The sequence below is a fragment of the Mastomys coucha genome, chromosome X, assembly GCF_008632895.1.
Source record: "Mastomys coucha isolate ucsf_1 chromosome X, UCSF_Mcou_1, whole genome shotgun sequence".
Lineage (NCBI taxonomy): Eukaryota > Metazoa > Chordata > Mammalia > Rodentia > Muridae > Mastomys > Mastomys coucha.
Genome location: NC_045030.1, coordinates 150,633,375 through 150,651,323, shown reverse-complemented (window position 1 = coordinate 150,651,323; position 17,949 = coordinate 150,633,375). Strand labels below are relative to the sequence as shown.

The 17,949-nt window shown below is 38.9% G+C and overlaps 1 protein-coding gene across 3 annotated transcripts in view; it reads left to right on the top strand.

Annotated features, from left to right (window-relative positions):
* The window catches only part of Phex (phosphate regulating endopeptidase homolog X-linked), a 258,664-nt gene that overhangs the window by 88,379 nt on the left and 152,336 nt on the right, over positions 1-17,949 (top strand). The gene's annotated exons all lie outside the window — the stretch shown is intronic.

The window sequence follows — 17,949 nt, the reverse complement described above, 5'->3', positions numbered from 1 at the left end:
TGTGTTTCCTCTTTAAGAGCTTCTAGCTCTTTACCTGTGCTCTCCTGTATTTTTTGAGGGTGCTATTTATGTCTTTCTTAAGGTCCTGTATCATCATCATGAAAGTGATTTTATATCTGAATCTTGCTTTTCCAGTGTAATGGTGTGTCCAGGACTTGCTATGGTGGGGAATTGGGTTCTGATGATGGCAAGTGACCTTGGTTTGTGTTGTTTATTTTCTTACGCTTGCCCCCGGCATCTGGTTAACTCTAGTGCTACCTGCCCTTGCTAAATCTGACTGGAGCATGCCCTTCCTGTGATCCTGGTTGTGTCAGAACTCCTCAGAATCAAGCTGACTCTGTGATCCTGTGATTCTCAGATCCTGGGATCCTGGGCTTGTTAAATCACCTGGGCGTGTGGCTTTCTCTGTGAGTTGTGGGACTGGCAGCAGAGCTTGTGCCCAAGGTCTGCTCAGAACAGTAACCCAGACAGACTGGAAGGAACAGGAGTCACTGGGCTGGAGGAGTTCCTGTGTGCCTGGTCCCGCTGGTCCCAGTTACTCCCAGTGTTGGGACAGATGTTGGTTCCTGCTTACCTCTGATCCTGTGTGTGTCAGAGCACCTGGGAGTGGAGCTTCCTCTGGGTGTTGTCTGATTTTGTTTTTTTGAGACAGGGTTTCTCTGTGTACTCTTGGCTGTCTTGGAACTCCATAGACCAGGCTGACCCTGAACTCAGAAATCTCCCTTCTTCTGCCTCCCAAGTGCTGGGATTAAAGATTTTCTTTATTTACATTTCAAATGACATCTCCTTCCCCAGTTTCCCCTGGGGGGGGGAAAGCCCAGGTTCCCTCCTCCCTCCCCCCTGCTCACCAACTCACCTTCTCTGGCTTCCTGGCCCTGGCATTCCCCTACACTGGAGCATAGAACCTTCACAGGGCCAAGGGCCTCTCCTCCCATTGATGACTGACTTGGCCATCCTCTTCTTTACACATGCTGCTGGAGCCATGAGTCCCATCATGTGTACTCTTTGGTTGAAGTTTTAGTCCTTGGGAGCTCTGAGGGTACTAGTTAGTTCATATTGTTGTTCATGCTAAGGGCTGCAAACCCTTCAGCTCCTTGGGTCCTTTCTCTAGCTCCTTCATTGGGGACCCTCTGCTCAGTCTAATGCATGGCTATGAGCCTCTACTTCTAAATTAGTTGGGTACTGTCAGAGTCTCTCAGGAGACAGCTATATCAGGCTCCTGTCAGCCAGCACTTGCTGGCATCCACAATAGTGTCTGGATTTGATAATTGAATATGGGAAGGATTCCCAGGTGGAGCAGTCTCTGAATTGTCCTTCCTTCAGTCTCTGCTCCATAGTTAATCTCTACAACTCCTTCCATGGGTATTTTGTTCCCCCTTTTATGAAGGAATGAAGTATCCACACTTTGGTCTTCCTTCTTGAGTTTCTTGTAGTTTGTGGATTGTACTTTGTGTATTTCGATCTTCTGGGCTATTATCCACTTATCAGTGAGTGCATACCATTTTGTGACTGGATAACCTCTCTCAGGATGATATTCTCCAGATCCATCCATTTTCCTAAGAATTTCATAAATTCATTGTTTTTAATAGCTGATTTAAATGTACTACGTTTTCTGTATCCATTTCCTCTGTTGAGGGACATCTGGGTTGTTTCCAGCTTCTGGCTATTATAAATAAGGCTGCTATGAACATAGTGGAGCATGTGTCCTTATTACTGTGGTTTTGATTTTTATTTTCCTGACTAGTGACATGTAATGGATTTTTGTACATCTCTTGGCTATTTGCATGTCTTTGGAAAATCAGGTCTTTTGTCCATGTTTAGTCAGGTCATTATTTTTGCTACTTTTGCTATTGGGAGTGCACTTTTGAGTTATACATTTTATTTAGTCACTTTTATGTGAATTTTCTCTGTATAAATTACATTCTACCAGAGCTAGTAAGCAAAATATCCATGTGTGATTCACTGATAGAGTACTGCCTTATCAATCGGATGTAGAAATATAAGCATATTGGACATAGGTAGTTTATAATCATTGAGTTTGAAGATAAAGACAAAATCTATTAAGTCATGGTGGTTCAAATGGTTGGTGTTACTGGGCAGTGGTGGTGCACGCCTTTAATCCCAGCACTTGGAAGGCAGAGACGGATTTCTGAGTTTGAGGCCAACTTGGTCTATAGAGTGAGTACCAGGGCAGCCAGGGCTACTCAGAGAAACTCTGTCTCAAACAAACAAACAAACAAACAAACAAAAAAAGAAAAAACACAAAACCATCCAAACAAAAAACAAAACAAAACAAAACAAAACCCCCAAAACAAAAAAACAAATGGTTGGTGTTATATAATAATAATAATATCAAATTGTGGGTATTATGTATTCTTTACTGGAGTTTATTTTTATTTATTATGTGTACGGTACTCTGCCTGTGGAGTTTATTTTTAAATACCACTAATCTAAATACATTCTCTTTTGTTATTTTGTTTTTTACTATCTTTGGAGAACTTCTGTCAAGTTTCAGAACATATTTTTTAAATAAACAGGTCTATTCCAAACAGGTCTACCAAGACATGAATGCTTTGTTTTTAAAATGCTCAGTATTCTTGAATGCTTTTGTTTGCTCTTTGGCCAGACTAAATACATGGAAACCTTATTAAATAATCACAGGGATATCGCTAAAATCACAAGAGGATATAAATGCAATGGATGAATAAAAAGAGTATGTTTGCTGGGAGAGGTTCGGCATACATATTTTAACTATTCTGAAAAGTAGGAAGTTTACAGTTTTGGTGCACATGTCTTCTTTTCAAGTCTCAGGGTATAGCATTTTAAAATTAGTTGATTTTGATGCTTTCTCCACTTATTTTGATATACATGAGGATAGTATATTAATTGTACAGATATTCTTCTTTTTTACATTAAGTGATCCGCTTCCCCTGTGCCCAAATGATTTGCCTCAGGGGATAGTTAAGTAGGAAACTTGTAAGAGAAAACAAAACTGTTTTTTTCTAGTCTCATTTTAGGGATCCCAGCTAAGAGCCTAAGTACTTGTTTTTTTTTTTTTTTTTTTTTTTTTTTTTTTTTTTTAATCTGGATTATTAAGAACAGTCTGAAGAAAAAGAAAAGCTACACTGGGGCAAATTCCAGAAAGTCTAATTTAGACTGAGAGACTGTGATAGTTTATTTACCCACAGGAGTCTGTTAAACAAATGACTATGATCAGAAGGTTAAAAACTCAGGTACTTTTAAAACCCTCCTGTGTGATCAAATCATGTGGCCTTGTAACATTGCAGAATCCATTGCAAGATGGCAAACCCACTGCATTTTAAAAAGATTCCCTTTAACTTGGTCTAGTCTAGGACCCCAATTCCTAGTAAGTTCCCATTTTATCCTGCTGCTGTTCCAGCTACCACACTTTGAGTGGCAAGTCTCTCAGTTCACCCACTAGAAAATAATTATCACCTGAAACAGAAGCCCCGGTGATTCAGTGGAGCAGGTCAGGTCAGGCCAGGCCAGTTGTCTTGGACATCGATACTTTGTTTACTCAGATGGTTATAGTGTGAGTAATGCTCCAGGTTTCAGTCCCTGAAAATCTAAATGATTGAGATTTGTGTCAAATCCTGGCTTGGAGCCTCTGGACTTGTATCCTGTCCCACTCCCTAAATTACTGAATTTGCCCTTAAAAATAGTATTTTTTTTCTGACAGATGCCTGTTTTTTTTAATGTTTCTTGAGTCACCTCCACAACAGGGTTGGCCTAATGGTTTCTGGTTGCTATCCCCTGACATTCCTGTTATCTTATAGTGGCTGAGAGGGAGCAAATAATTCATTTCAAGGTTTCCTTTCTAGAGGGAAAGTGACTTCTTCCTTATCCCTGTCTACTGCCTTAGCTCTTTGCCTCTCTCAATCCACTGATCTTCTTGTGTGTGTGTGTGTGTGTGTGTGTGTGTGTGTGTGTGTGTGTGTGTGTGTGTAATTGCACACTACTGTTTCTTTATGGTTTTCTAAGTGCAAGTATACCTGGGTAAATGCAGGCACACTGACCCCGGCCCTTATTCCTTCACTCACAGAATTATTGGATTTTAGCCAATTTAATTAGCAATGAGACAAACAGGATATAGAAAAAGAGTCTTTCAACACAGTGCCACCTAAAGAGGGGAGATAGAACCAATCTTCTGCCATTCAGAGGACAGGACAGAGATGTCAGCTACAAGTCTTGCTTCTATGGCACCTAAGGGACTGGCCAGTGGAGTGAGGGAAAGGAGATGGGAGACCTCTTTTGATCTTTGTTGCCTTTGTGGTCTGATGAAACACTATCTGACAGAGCGAGGATATGGGCCCTGTGTATAGGTTTAAACTACTTAGGGATTATGTTTTTTAAAAGTAATAGGCTGGTAAGACAGCTTAGTGGGGAAAGCTCTGTCTGTGCAAGCCTTAAGATCAGAGTTAAGTAAAAATTTAGCATAACAGAGCAGGTGAAAGTAATTTAAGTTTAATACCCTAATCCAATGTAAAGGATTGTTGTTTCAGTGTGCCAGCAGAGGGAGAGGTTGACATCAGGTATTTTCCTTTTTGGTGCTCTGCTTTTCTTTTTCTGAGAAAGGGTCTCTCAGTGTACCTAGAACCTCACCAATTTGGTAAAACTCACTGCCTAGCAAGCCACACCTACCTACTGCTGGAATTTTAAGCACAGACACTTCCAGCTTCTTACATGGGTTTTGGGAATGTGAACTCGGGTCCTAATTCTTGCATACTTTGACCACTTAGCTATCTCCCCAGCCCATAACTGCTACTTTAAATGCACAGGAAAATATCTTAGTGTTATTAGAGGTCACATGAAGATTCCTAGGAAAGTAAGGCATAGAAATTATTGTCATGATATCTGGTGCAATAGTTATGATATAATTAAATCTAGTGATGAAGATTATGGTAGCAGCATTAACTGGGGTTTACCTGTATGTCCAGTACTGTTCTAAGCACATTCCAGATGTGGAACCATTGAACTTGTGATTACTCTTAGTGTTTCTACTTTCCAGATCCACAGAGCTGAGGCTTGGACAGTATACATCAATTGCCCCCAAAGCATGAAAATTGCTTAGGTCAGGTCTAAATCCAATTAATCTGGCATAAGTCTATGTTCTATTGTGAATTAGTTTTCTGTTAATTATAATTAACTTTTGAAATAATTAGCTTACATGAGATAAATGTCACACACACACACACACACACACACACACAAAAGAAACCATAGTTGTGGTACTTCCAGTTTGCGGCCAGGTGGCCCTATTGCTTTTTGACCTGTGACAATACAGCCTCTCACTGAAGATGCATGTTGTATAACACAGCACTTACCTTATAGACAGGGGGTGGGAAGAGGAAGGTGCAGGGATCCAATGAGTTAAATATCTTTCCCTAGGTCCTATACAAAGGCTCTACCATGTTGGGATAGCACCATCTTGAGGGAAAGCCTTTGGCACGCAGACATTTGAGGGCCACATAAAAGCCAGACTAGAATGTATTCTCTAGCTGCTCCCTGAAAGACATCTGCATCAGCATAAATTTCTAGAATGGGGAACTCAGAGACTTCATAGTGGCTTTTTCAATTCAATTTAATTCAATTAATCCAAACTTGTTAGAAGCATACTCTAATAAGATACAAAAGCAAAAGGCACGCCAGGCAGTGGTGGCACGCCTTTAAACCCAGCACTTGAGAGGCAGAGGCAGGAGGATTTCTGAGTTCAAGCTCAGCCTGGTCTACAGAGTGAGTTCCAGGACAGCCAGAGCTACACAGAGAAGCCCTGTCCGAGAGAGAGAGAGAGAGAGAGAGAGAGAGAGAGAGAGAGAGAGAGAGAGAGAGAGAGAGAGAGATCAAAAGGCACCCATTTCCCATTTCTTAGATTTTTAGAGGCTGGAAACAGAGGACATTTTGTTTCTAGCATTTCAACATTTTAAAGAAAAAGGCAGTGAAACTTAATTGAAATCCAACTAGTTGAATTCCTTTTTTTGTGTTCATATGTTTCTCCAAAGAAAGAAGCAAACAATAAGAAACAAGAGGACCATCAGAGTTTTGATGTAAAACAACACTGTAGGCATGTCTTTGGTTCAGTCTGCATACCAAGCCCAATTTACAGTGTTTTCTACATAAACAATTCTAACAAGTGATCTCTAATATTTGAAGTAGTGAATCAAGACTGTACTTTTCAAAACTTTTTTTAAAAAAATTATTACTTGCATTCCATAGTTACTAAGCATAAATGTGGACATACATATTAAAGAACAACATGTTTATTGTGCTGAATTTTTAAAAGAATTTTTATTAGAAAATTTACTAGTTTCTAGAAAATTCAGTAAAGTCAGAATTCCCTTCTGAACATTTTGGCTAAGCTGAATTTGTTTGTTTATGTGTTTGTTTTTATTCTTCATTCATATCTTGTTTTATTTCATTATACACACCCTATTCTCAAACACCCTAAGTTCACTCATGCATCTCAGCTCCACCAGGCGCTATTTTTTGCTGTCTGCTCACGTTTTCTGTTTTTAATCATACAATATGTCCCATCAAAGGAAAACACTAACACAACAGTTTTTGTTGCTTGTTAGACTAATAAGGGCTTCTTTGTTTTCCTTTTTAAAAATGTAATTTTGTTTATCTGTGTGTATGTGAGCCTGTTTGAATCTGTGTATCATATGCGTAGAGGAGCCTGTTGGGGCTAGAAAAGAGGGTATTAGTTCCCCTGAGATTGGCGTTTCAGGCAGTTATGAGCCACCACGTGTGTGCTGGGAACCAAAGCTGGGTCTTCCACAAGAGCAATAAACACTCTTAACTGCTAAATTAATCTCTGCAGCCCTACAACAACAACAGGCTTTGTTTAGGACTACTGCATTAGGTATCATCTCTCTTGCAATAGAAAAAAAGAGCTTACACTCAACCATGCCTGTTAGCAAAGAAACCAAGAGGTTTATAGCCAGTAAGCAGAATTAGAGAGCAAAGTCTGGAGAGGAAACATGGAGAGAAGGAAAATCTTAACCAAACTTATTCTCGCCACAGGTAGACCAAGGTAACCAGATATTAAGCATAGGGAATAAAGGGTACTAAGAGTGATGATCTGATACTGAGAGTGATGAGACTTTGAATATTAAAAATTCCTTCTAACTCTATTGAGCAGAATTTTTGCTCAAAGTTGGCAAGGCAGGTCTGGGAAGCACAGGATGGGGGTGGAGGCTAAGGAGGAGGGCAATATTAAGATTCAACTGAAAAAAGGGCTCAAGGGAGACTGACTAAAGTTTGGTCAAAGGGAGACTCTGTCAGTTCTCAGATGAAAGCTAAATGGACTCATTAGATACTAAAATATTTTCTACACAGAAGTTTAATCTAATTAAATATTTCATTATATTTCATTTTTAGGTGACTAGGTGAAGAATAGGAGTTTTATTTATTGCTTAGAACAGTTCAGGTTCTTGTACTCTGAAGAAGTTTCCACCCTGTCCCTCCAACTAGTAAAGCCATAGATGACCTACAGATGACTACAGTGTCTTCTATTTGTCTGGGCTGCTCTCTATGTGAACAATTGTGGTATAACTCTTATCCTAAGAATGGAATTCTCCTCCTACCTCATACTGCTTCAGCTGGTGTTAAAGACTTAAATACCCACATGGGTCCAATTGCAGTGGTAACTTTGAACTTGAAACCTCCATATACTAGGAGCTCACCTCATCAGTGAGCCAAGATAATTGAATTGATGTGCTCCCATTAATATTCTTTAAGTTCTTCAATTCCCTTGTTCACCATTTCTCTTAGTGGTTGAATAAATGAGATGTAACTCTATCGTTGATGGCAGAAGTCACCTGAAAGTCAGTGTCATGCATTAAAGCACTGCCCTTATACTTAGTGGTTCTTTGTTCACTACAGATGCAGTACTTATGCGAGATGCTCCCAGGAAGATCATTATCTAGTGTAAAGATTCCTTTGAACACAGATTATGCACAGAATAAATACTCTGACAACCAAGTGTCCTTGCTTAGTCTATCCAATAAATAGTACCAGCTAGCAACAGGGTCAGTTTTTAGAGAGACTCTGCTAAAGACCTGCCTGAAGTAGGGAAAATGAAATGATTTGGGTTTTAGAATATTAACCTTGTTACATTGGTATCTCAAAATCAGTATGTACTTGAACAAAGTTAGGAAAATTAGTTAACCTCTTTGAACCTATTTTCATATTTATAAATTGTTCATGACTATCTATTGTTAGAAGAAAGCAGTGTAACAATCACTCACAACATCAAACTGGCATTTAGCAAAAAGCAATTACTTGTGGTGCATCTGGAGTCTGTGGTGGTCCCCTCTACAGATCTGATGATTTTGGCTGTGCTTGCTCAAATGTCTGGGGGTTGGCCCATCAAGATTAGTTTTGGCAGAAGTGACTGGGACAACTAGGCCCTACTCCATGTGCCTTCCTTCTCTCATCTGTCTAGCTTGGGCATGCACCCATAGTGATGGCAGAGGTGCAAGTGAGCAAGTAGAAGCATGTGAGGTCTCCTGACGCTCAGGCTCAGAACTGACATAAAAGTCGTGATGCTTAATCTTCATTGTCATCTCGACTAGATTTAGAATCACTATAGAAACACACCTCTGAGAGTATTTAGATTTAGTTGAGGAGGAAAGACTCAAGTATGGGCAGCAGTGTTCAATGGACTGGGACCCTTGGCTGAATATAAAGACATATTCATTGTTCTCTGTTTCCTGACTGTGATACAATGTGACCAGCTTCCCCATAGTCCCATTGTCATGTCTTCCTCACCCTGATACACCAGAGCCAATGTCAACCCTTCCTCCTTCCCCCTATTTTTTGTCAGGTATTTTATCACATCACCCAAGCAAGTAGCTAATAAAAATGCCATGAATACATCCTGTTGACCAAAGCAAGCCCAAAGGCAGGACAAGAAGAGCTGGACTATGATTGAGACTATCTAAAAAGCCATATAGCATAGGCTGTGGGTGAAGGAAAGGATGCAAAACTAAAGCTGCAATTTCAGATTATCACAGATAGAGGTAAAATAGTACCTACCTTTTTGATTTGGCGTGAGGATTAGATGAGATAATTCTTATAGTTGGGTCAGCACAATCCATCATGCACAGTAAGTAGCCAGTCAATGTTAGCACATGTTTCTTCTGCGGCTCATGCCTACCATTAACAGGGAAGGTAAGAGTTTATAATACGACAGTTTTGACACAGGCTGTGGCATCTTCTGCATGCAGATTGCCTATTTGTAATCTATCTTAGAATGAGAGAAATACAGGGACTTTTGTCATTACTAGGCCTCCATTGGTTCCTGCTTAAGAGCTTTCAGTTGGAATAAAACCCTATTTCTTTCTTTTCTTTTTTTAAAGACTTTTTAAATTTATGTGTATGTGTATGTTTCTGGGTTAGTACATGCACATGCATGTGGGTGCCTGTGAAGGCCAGGAAAGGGTATAAAATCCTCTAAAGCTAGAGTTGTGAATGTTTGTTAGTAGGTACTAGGAACCAAACTGTGATCCTCTGCAAGAGCAGCACACACTCTTAACTGCTGGGGCATCTTTCCATCCCTGGAATAAAGATCTTTTTAATGCCATTGGCTTGGCCACAGCCCAGAAGCTCCCCTATTATTTAACATTAGTTTGGCTCATAGGAGAATCTCAAGAAACTACTCAAGGAGCCAAATATAATTTTTATAACAGATCCAGGTTTCACAACTCTCTATGGGCTGAATCCTGTTGCAGTAAATATTCTTAGACCCCAGTGTTGACAACTCACTTATGCAATCTTTGGTAAAATGACATTCAGCAAAAGAAGTAATTTAGATAGCACATTGGGAATTCTTTTGAAATAAGTGTGGACATTATTCTTGGCTTTGGCCTTGGGGGTGCTGCCATGATTGTGACACATTTGGCCCACTTTTCACATTTGTTTTCTACACCTTGGGACAGCATTGGACAGTGTTGCTCTTGCCACATTTTATTGGTCACCATCTGGACAAGCAAATTGGATTATACCTCTGCAGTGCAAAAGCCTGGTACTAGAGACTCATTTATTTTAAGAAAGTATTTGTGCCTTAATCAGATCTGAATATAGGGAATAACTAAACATAGTTACTTGCTGGGGAGAAGGGTGGAGTTATCACAGCTAAAGTCAAGAGCTGAGCCATTAGGATGACACAGTTAACTTGTAAATATTATTCTAGTTTCTGTCCCATTCCCTCTGAGAGCAGCAAAGTGGCAAACAGGACATGATAAATTATAAGATTGGAAAGAGCTTGTATATGCATATTCAACGAAAAGGATATTCTTCCTGTTCCTAGCTCAGTCTTACAGCTGTGTGGCTTTTGATGAAAGGAAATGCTAAACTTTTATGCCACTAGACTAACATGCTTTATAGCATTACTTGGGCCCAAATAATGGGATATTCTTTTTTTTTTCTTTTTCCAACATGTTTAATGGCTATGCAAGTTTGCTAGTCCTGACAGTGTGATGTGATTTATTAGCTCACTTGACTGCCAGAAACCACAGTAGTTCCTGTGCTTAGATTCTTTTTGGCTTAGCCACTTGTTCTGCTTCCATTGTAGGTCTATTTTTTACTTATTTTAATGACATTATTATATTTTTTTATCAGAAGCTAATTCAAACTAATTTATATAAATATTTATAGCCCAATGAATCAATTATATGTAATATTTATGAGTTCATTTAATGTTTGCATTTCTAGTAAAATGACAGTTGACCTTTCCTGAGAATATATCCTCTCCCTTTTTAGTTAACTACAAATGTTAATAATGATGTCCATTTTTCCTTTTCACTAATAAAGTGGTTTGAAGTAGTTTGATATAGAGGAATCAGACTTTATTCTACTTCAATGGTATATGGTGATAAAGAAAGAGATAGAGATAGAGATAGACACATACAGACAGACAGACAGGCACACACACAGAAAGAGAAAATGAGAGAGAGAGAGAGAGAGAGAGAGAGAGAGAGAGAGAGAGAGAGAGAGAGAGAGAGAGAGATAATGTTGATACCACCAATTTAAAAGTAGACTTGGTTAACTTACCAAGTTATCTGCTCTTCCATGGATGGATTCCATAGATGGAGTTTGAATCACTCAATTTGAATAGGTCTGTTTCAAATAATGATTTTATATAAAAAGGAATGCCATATACTTCTCCCTCATTTTAAGTTTCATCTTATTAAATCTCGGTTATATTTGGGAAGTCACATACTATCTGTAAGAGCTTGATATTTTCTCTTATACTGGGTGATTATTATAGATTTGCATACATGAAAAACATTTGATTCAATTTCAGTTCCTTATTAAGTATCTACTAGAAGCATTTTTTCATTTTTGACAAGAATACTCAGTATGATGGTTTAGTATATGTACAGAAACTATAGCCATCAAATTTAGCTTTTCATGTGCTAGTTCCTCTATGCTCCAGCCTCTAATAATTACTCTTTGAGTTTCAGGTTGACTTATTATTACCTTTAGTATCTACATGTAGCATACTATTTCATCACTAACATTTGTCATTTAAAAACAATAGCCAAAACTAGATTAGCACAGGAAGTAAAAGAGTGAAATGACACTGGAGTGAGATGACACTGGCTGTAACCTCTGCTTCCCCAATGGCTAATGACACTGAGTGTTTTCTTTCATAGGCTGCTTGGCCATTTGTATTTCTTCTTTTGAGACATTTCTATTCAGATTTTTTGCCCATTTAAAAACCGGATTCCTTGGCATTTCCTTCTCTCTCTCTCTCTCTCTCTCTCTCTCTCTCTCTCTCTCTCTCTCTCTTTTTGTACTTTGTATGGCTAGGATATTAATACTTAAACAGATGATTAGCTCACAGGTATTTTCTTCTATTTACTAGGTTGGTTCTTCACTTTGTTCCTTTAGGATTTCTAATTTGATGAATTCCAATCCTGTATTTTTGCTTTCGTTTTCTATCCTTTGAGGATCAAATTGAAAAAAAAAATCATGATCTACTCCAATGTTTGGAACTGTTTACTCTGTTTCTTTCTAGTAGTTTCTTGGATCCATTCTCCTTCCTTCATTGTACAAAGTGAGAGACAGGGAACTAGTTCAATATTATATATATGTGAATATCCCGTCTTCTCAGTACCATTTTACTGAAGAAGGAAATGCATGTTTTGGCTGTTTGTTGGGAATCAGTTGGCTGTAGATGCATGGGTTTATTTCTGGCATTCCTGTTCTGCTCCATTGGCTTGTGTGCCTGTTCTCATGCCAATACCATGCTGTTTTGCTTATGCCTTTGTTGTATGTCTCAAAATTAGATATTGTGATGCCTTTAGCTTTGCTCTTTTTTCTCAAGATTGTTTGGGCTATTTGGGATCTTCTTTGCCTCTGTATCAATTTCACGATGGTGTTTGCTAGTTCTGTAAAAAATAAAAAAGTATTTACCCAGAAATTGTTTTGAATCTGCAAATCATTTTGAGTATCATGGACATTTTAGCAATATTAATTATACCTCTCATGAAAATGGGAGGAGGTCTTTCCAATGTCTGGGTTCCCTTCTTTCCTTAAACACAGAACCATACTTTTCATTGTAGATGTCTTTTATTTCCTGTGCTAATCTAGTCCTGCATATTGTAATTCTTAGTTATTGTGAATGGATTTGCCTTTACAGTTTCCTTCTCATCAGTTTTATTGGGATATATTATGCTAGTTGTTTTGTGCATTTGTTTTGTATCTTGTAACATTATGGAATTTATCATTTTATGAGTCATTTGATGGAGTTTTGGGTTTTTCTGTATACAGGGCCATATAATCTATAAACAGGGATGCTTTTATTTCTTCTTTTAGTATTTGTATGCCTTCTATTTCTTGCTCTTGCCTAGTTTATCTAGTTAAAATTTCAAGCGGAGAGTTCAAAATTCATGAGGGTATGAACTTGTCTTTACTAAGCATCAGCCTCATGTCAGTATTTAGTGTGAATATGAGATAGAAAATCATGTACAAATCATATATGATATACAAAGTCATAAAAATTACTGAAAGTAGAATTTGCAGGATACCTGTTGGCATTCTTATATATATATCTATAGTCCTTTTTTTGGGGGGGCGGTTCAAGACAGGGTTTCTATGTATAGCCTTGGCTGTCCTGGAACTCACTCTGTAGACCAGGCTGGCCTTGAACTCAGAAATACACCTGCCTCTGCCTCCCAAGCGCTGGGCCACCACCACCTGGCTATATCTATAGTCTTATTCGGTCCATGTCTTGGTTCTTGTTCTCAACTTTTCTTGATCTTGTTAGGAAGACTAAATAAATATAAATAGAAACAAAATAATGCATCATATATTCATTTTATACTGATTAAAGGCTGGAAGTAACTCAAAAAAGGGATTGAAACATCAGGATGAGATTCATGGATATGAGTAAGGATTTGAACTTGTTTTGTAGAATTTCTTTATAGGCAGAAGCAAAGACTGGAAGGGAACTATAACCAATCATGAGATGAACTGAATCCCCTGACTGTAAAACACCATTGGCATGTATTTAATTGAATCAGTATTACCACCATTACCTACTTATATGAAAGGATGTGGGGAGAAAAGGTGAGAAGAGAGAGAGAAATGGGAGTGGGAAGGAGATGACAGGAGAGTCTCATTTTTTTAAAGCTCACGATGTAAGAATAGCATGGATATAGATACATGTGCAACTTTCTATTATCTGATGTAGGATATTATGAACCAATTCATGTGGTGCAAAGAATGAAGAGAGTCTACTTTTACATACTCATTGTTGAGAAAGAGAACTAACCACTGCCATAGACCAAATGAACTGTATTTTCAGTGTTGATTGAGAAAATCTGAAACAAACAAATGCTTTACTTAGAGGACCCTTAGCCTGAATGTTGTAGATTTATCACAGTAATATTTTAGTTAATACTTGTATATTACAGTTTGGTCTTTGACTCTAAATAAACATTTTGTGTGCATAACTTAACCTGATGACTCCTACTTTAAGTGATTTCCATTAATGCTATATGATGGCTCTTGGAGCACTAGGTCAAGGTTTGATGAAGAATATTATTTCTCTTTCCCACTTTATTTGAAAATTATGATAGGCTTTTGCTCTCACAGGGCATACAAGTTGACTAAAGGCGATGTTATTGTATGATTCTGTAGACTAGTCCAGTGATAAAAATCAAAAGTGTTCTATGATTTATCTTCCTGGTTCCAACATGCTAAAATCATTATCTTATTTGCATTGGCATGTCAACAAATGACATTAATCATCTTCAAAGATTTCTCTTGGTCTGAAAGTCTGTTAGGGTAGTTCAGTACTATGTCACAGAAAATGTTATAGAATAAATCCATAAAAGAGAGGGGGGGCATGAGGGGGGTTCTCAAGGACAAAAGAAGGACCAAGTGTGGCAAGAAGTGAAGCAATTTGCTTACATTTTGACATTGATGAAAGCCACAAAGAGAGTGAGTTATCAAAGTATTGATTTAGAGTAGACAGAGGCAGGAGGGGGAAAGGAATGCCACATAAGAGTAAACTATTTGTCATTCTTCATTCAGACAATGAGCTGAAATCCATTTGCCATTTGCTGCAGTGTATTTCCACTTGGAATGTCAATCAGCAGGGTGCAGAGAAAGAGCTTGAAAAACCTATGGAAAATTCTATTCTTAAGCCTCTAATACATTTGATAGCCATTATAATACCTTGGAATGGCCAAGGCAGCTTCTTTGAAAACAAGCTGCTTAGCCTGATTTTATCAAATTGTGTATACTTCATTAAAATGCCACTGAAGACAATAAATGACCTCAAGATTTATTGAAGGAATCTAAAAAACAAAGAAAACAAAACAAACTAGAAGAACAACAACAAACCTAATTGCCAGAGATCTTTTTGGCCTAGGCAGTGATTTTTTTGTCTTGTTTTTATTGATTAAAATATAATAAAATATTAGTTTTAATGCACCTTACTCCAAAAAACTATGCCCTTGGGGATGGTCAGCTTTCTACTTAGCTGGATGCTTCCTATCCTTACTGCATACTGGCCAGGGTATTGAGAGGAAACCTTTTATTTCTCTCTTTAGTTATACATGAAAGGCCTCTTTCTCCCAGAGTGCTCAACCTACCAGGATGTATATGGCCATGTGTGAAGGGATAGAATTATTTTTTTAAAGACAAACCCTTGTTTTATATCTCAGCCAGATTTCACAGAGAAAAGCTATGACTGTATGCCCTCTACTCTGGAGATTCTTATGACATTTTCGTCCGTTCTTCCTCTCATAATCCCGCCTTACATCTAAGATGAATCTTTCTATATAATCTTTGGCTCTCATCTCTCACTCTGTCCTCTCAGAAACCTTTTATGTCCTTTGGCATAGTTTCAGTCTTTTCCTTCTTAATGGGTCCACTGGTATTGGATCACAGAGAGCTCACATATCTGGCAGCAGCAATGCCAACAAAACATAAGAAGTAAACATTGTACAGTACCAAGCCTCAGACCCCTGGGTTGGGTTATCCCTATGTATCCTTCCTCCCTCCCGCCTACCCTCCCTCCCTCCCCTCCCTCCCTCTCTTCCTTCCTTCCTACCCTTCTCTCTTTCATATCTCCTCTATTGGTTCTACAAATCAGCTGTCTAGAAGTCCATGCACTCCTAATCACACTGTGGTTTAGCTCTCTCTCTCTCTCTCTCTCTCTCTCTCTCTTTCTCTCTCTCTCTCTCTCTCAGGTTTTCCCTCATAGAGGATGCCAGCACATCCACTGCATTGTTCTTGCCTGTATCCTGAGAACTACACTTCTCTCTGATTTTTCTCACCTTTCCATATGCCATTAATTACCTAGTTCCATTTTTTTGGCTCCTAAATTTGTCAACTCTACCCACTTCTTTCCATCCCTGGTATCCCTCCCTAGTTTAGGAATATGGCCTTGCTCTTTCTGCATGCAGCTGATATGCTAGATTGAAGAGCTTGTCAAGATTCAAGGGTGGCTAAATTCGGTACGAGCAAAAGATGTAGTCTCTAGGAGGCTCCATGTCATTTCTGTACCTCTTTCGTCAGACTTCCTGTTAAAAATGATCATTTCTACAAATGGGAGTGGGCTCCTTGGAGCTAGAGTTACAAGAGATTGTCAGCTACCTGATTTGAGTGTTAGAAACCAAACTCCAGTAAGTGATCTGGTAGAACAGTTCATGCTCTTAACTGCTGAACCATCTCACCTGTGGCTGGTGATGTGTGGAGAGCTGCGAAGAGCCACACCTCAAAGATGGCGCTGGCCTCCGCCCCCCGCCAGCCTGATGGCGAGCACTCTTGAAGTAAACAACTCCTTACTTGGTTATGGGCTGAGTCAACTGGCTTGCTTCCGCTATGTGGGCCTGTTAGATAGCACCACATGGCTTTACCTGGGTGGCTGACCATACAGTATTTAACCTGTGGGTTGGCTTTCTTCGTGGTCAGAAGATTCTTCAAGGTTCTTGATTAAACTACTAGAGAAGAGCCCGAAAAAAAAAATGGTCATTTCTGCATCTGACTCTTAGTTACATTCTACTTCCTTGGCATTTTCCTCTGATTTGTGGAGGGAACAATCTTTTTGACTTCTAGAAACTCTGTATTCAGAGTTGTCATCTAGGCTCTGTGGTCAAGGCCTGGCTCTGGCCTTTATTAGCTGTCTGAGATTATACAGGTCGTCATCTTCTAACTTCCTTATTTGTAGAATAAGTGGCTTCCTGAAATGCTCATGGAGTTTAATCCTGTCTGTACATAGAGTTCACCCGTGGAGATTTTAAAATTCCCACTGCCTAGGCTGAACTTTAGACCAGTGACACTACTGTCCTGATGCCTGGGCTCCAAAATTATTTATTTATTTATTAATTTTCAATCACTTTTGAAATCAGGACTTTTAAAGCACCTCCTTCAGATTCCAATGCGTACATGACAGTGGCAATTATGACTTAATTATTTTAATGAGACATTTTTTTTCTTCCATCATTTCATGTTCTTGTCACGCCTGGATCCCAACTTGAGCTTTCTCTTTCTTTTACTGTTTTTACTAAGTTGGAAGAAGTAACTGTGAAGCTCCCCCTTTTCCATCTGCTGTTTGTTCTTATTTACATACGGTGGAACCTAGCCCACTGATTTACAGCTCTGGTTCCCTTACAACTGTTATTGAACTGAAAACATAACTGAATACTTATTAAACAGAGAGAAATTATTTTGAGTAAGTTTTATGCTGACAATTCCTTATAGAACAAAAGGGATGTTTGCGAAGAATGTTAACAATTGATCTATAGCTTCATGATCTCAAAAGTAAAGATAATCCTGGAACCAGGCTCCAGGGTTTGATTTTTATTGGCTATACAATTAAGGAAGTCAAGGCAATATGCAGGTGAATAGGATTCTGAGGCATACATTCATACACAGCAGGTTTTCCTTGTACCCTTGCAGCAATGTCTCTCTTTCCCCAGTTTCCCCACCCCTGTTATGGCCCAGCAGAGGTTGTCAACAAAGCAAATATGTTCTCAACATGGATGTGATCTCATTCTTTAAATGCCTGGGGAAAGGCCTTTTAGAAAACTTCTATTCTATAGATGCTGCCTGTACCCAGCATTTTAGATCTAAATAAGACTTTGCTGGGCTGCAAGGGTGCAGAGAGAGCGTAGTAGAAAGGTAATTGGCGATGACTAAGCATTTGGTTTCACTACTGGCACTGAATTTAGAGAGATTTGGGGGTCTTTACATAAATCTGATTCATGTTGGCATGATGTCCTTTGGGGTGCTGTATATCCCAGCATGATTCTCTTTTTTTAACGACACCTCTTTCAATTGTTACTTGCTTTCTTGGCAACGTCTATCTGAAAAATCACAGGCTGTGCTTTCGCCTGGCACTCTCAGGTTCTGATAAAACACCACACTCACTCTCTCCTCCTCTCTCTCTTTCTCTCTCTTTCTCTCTTT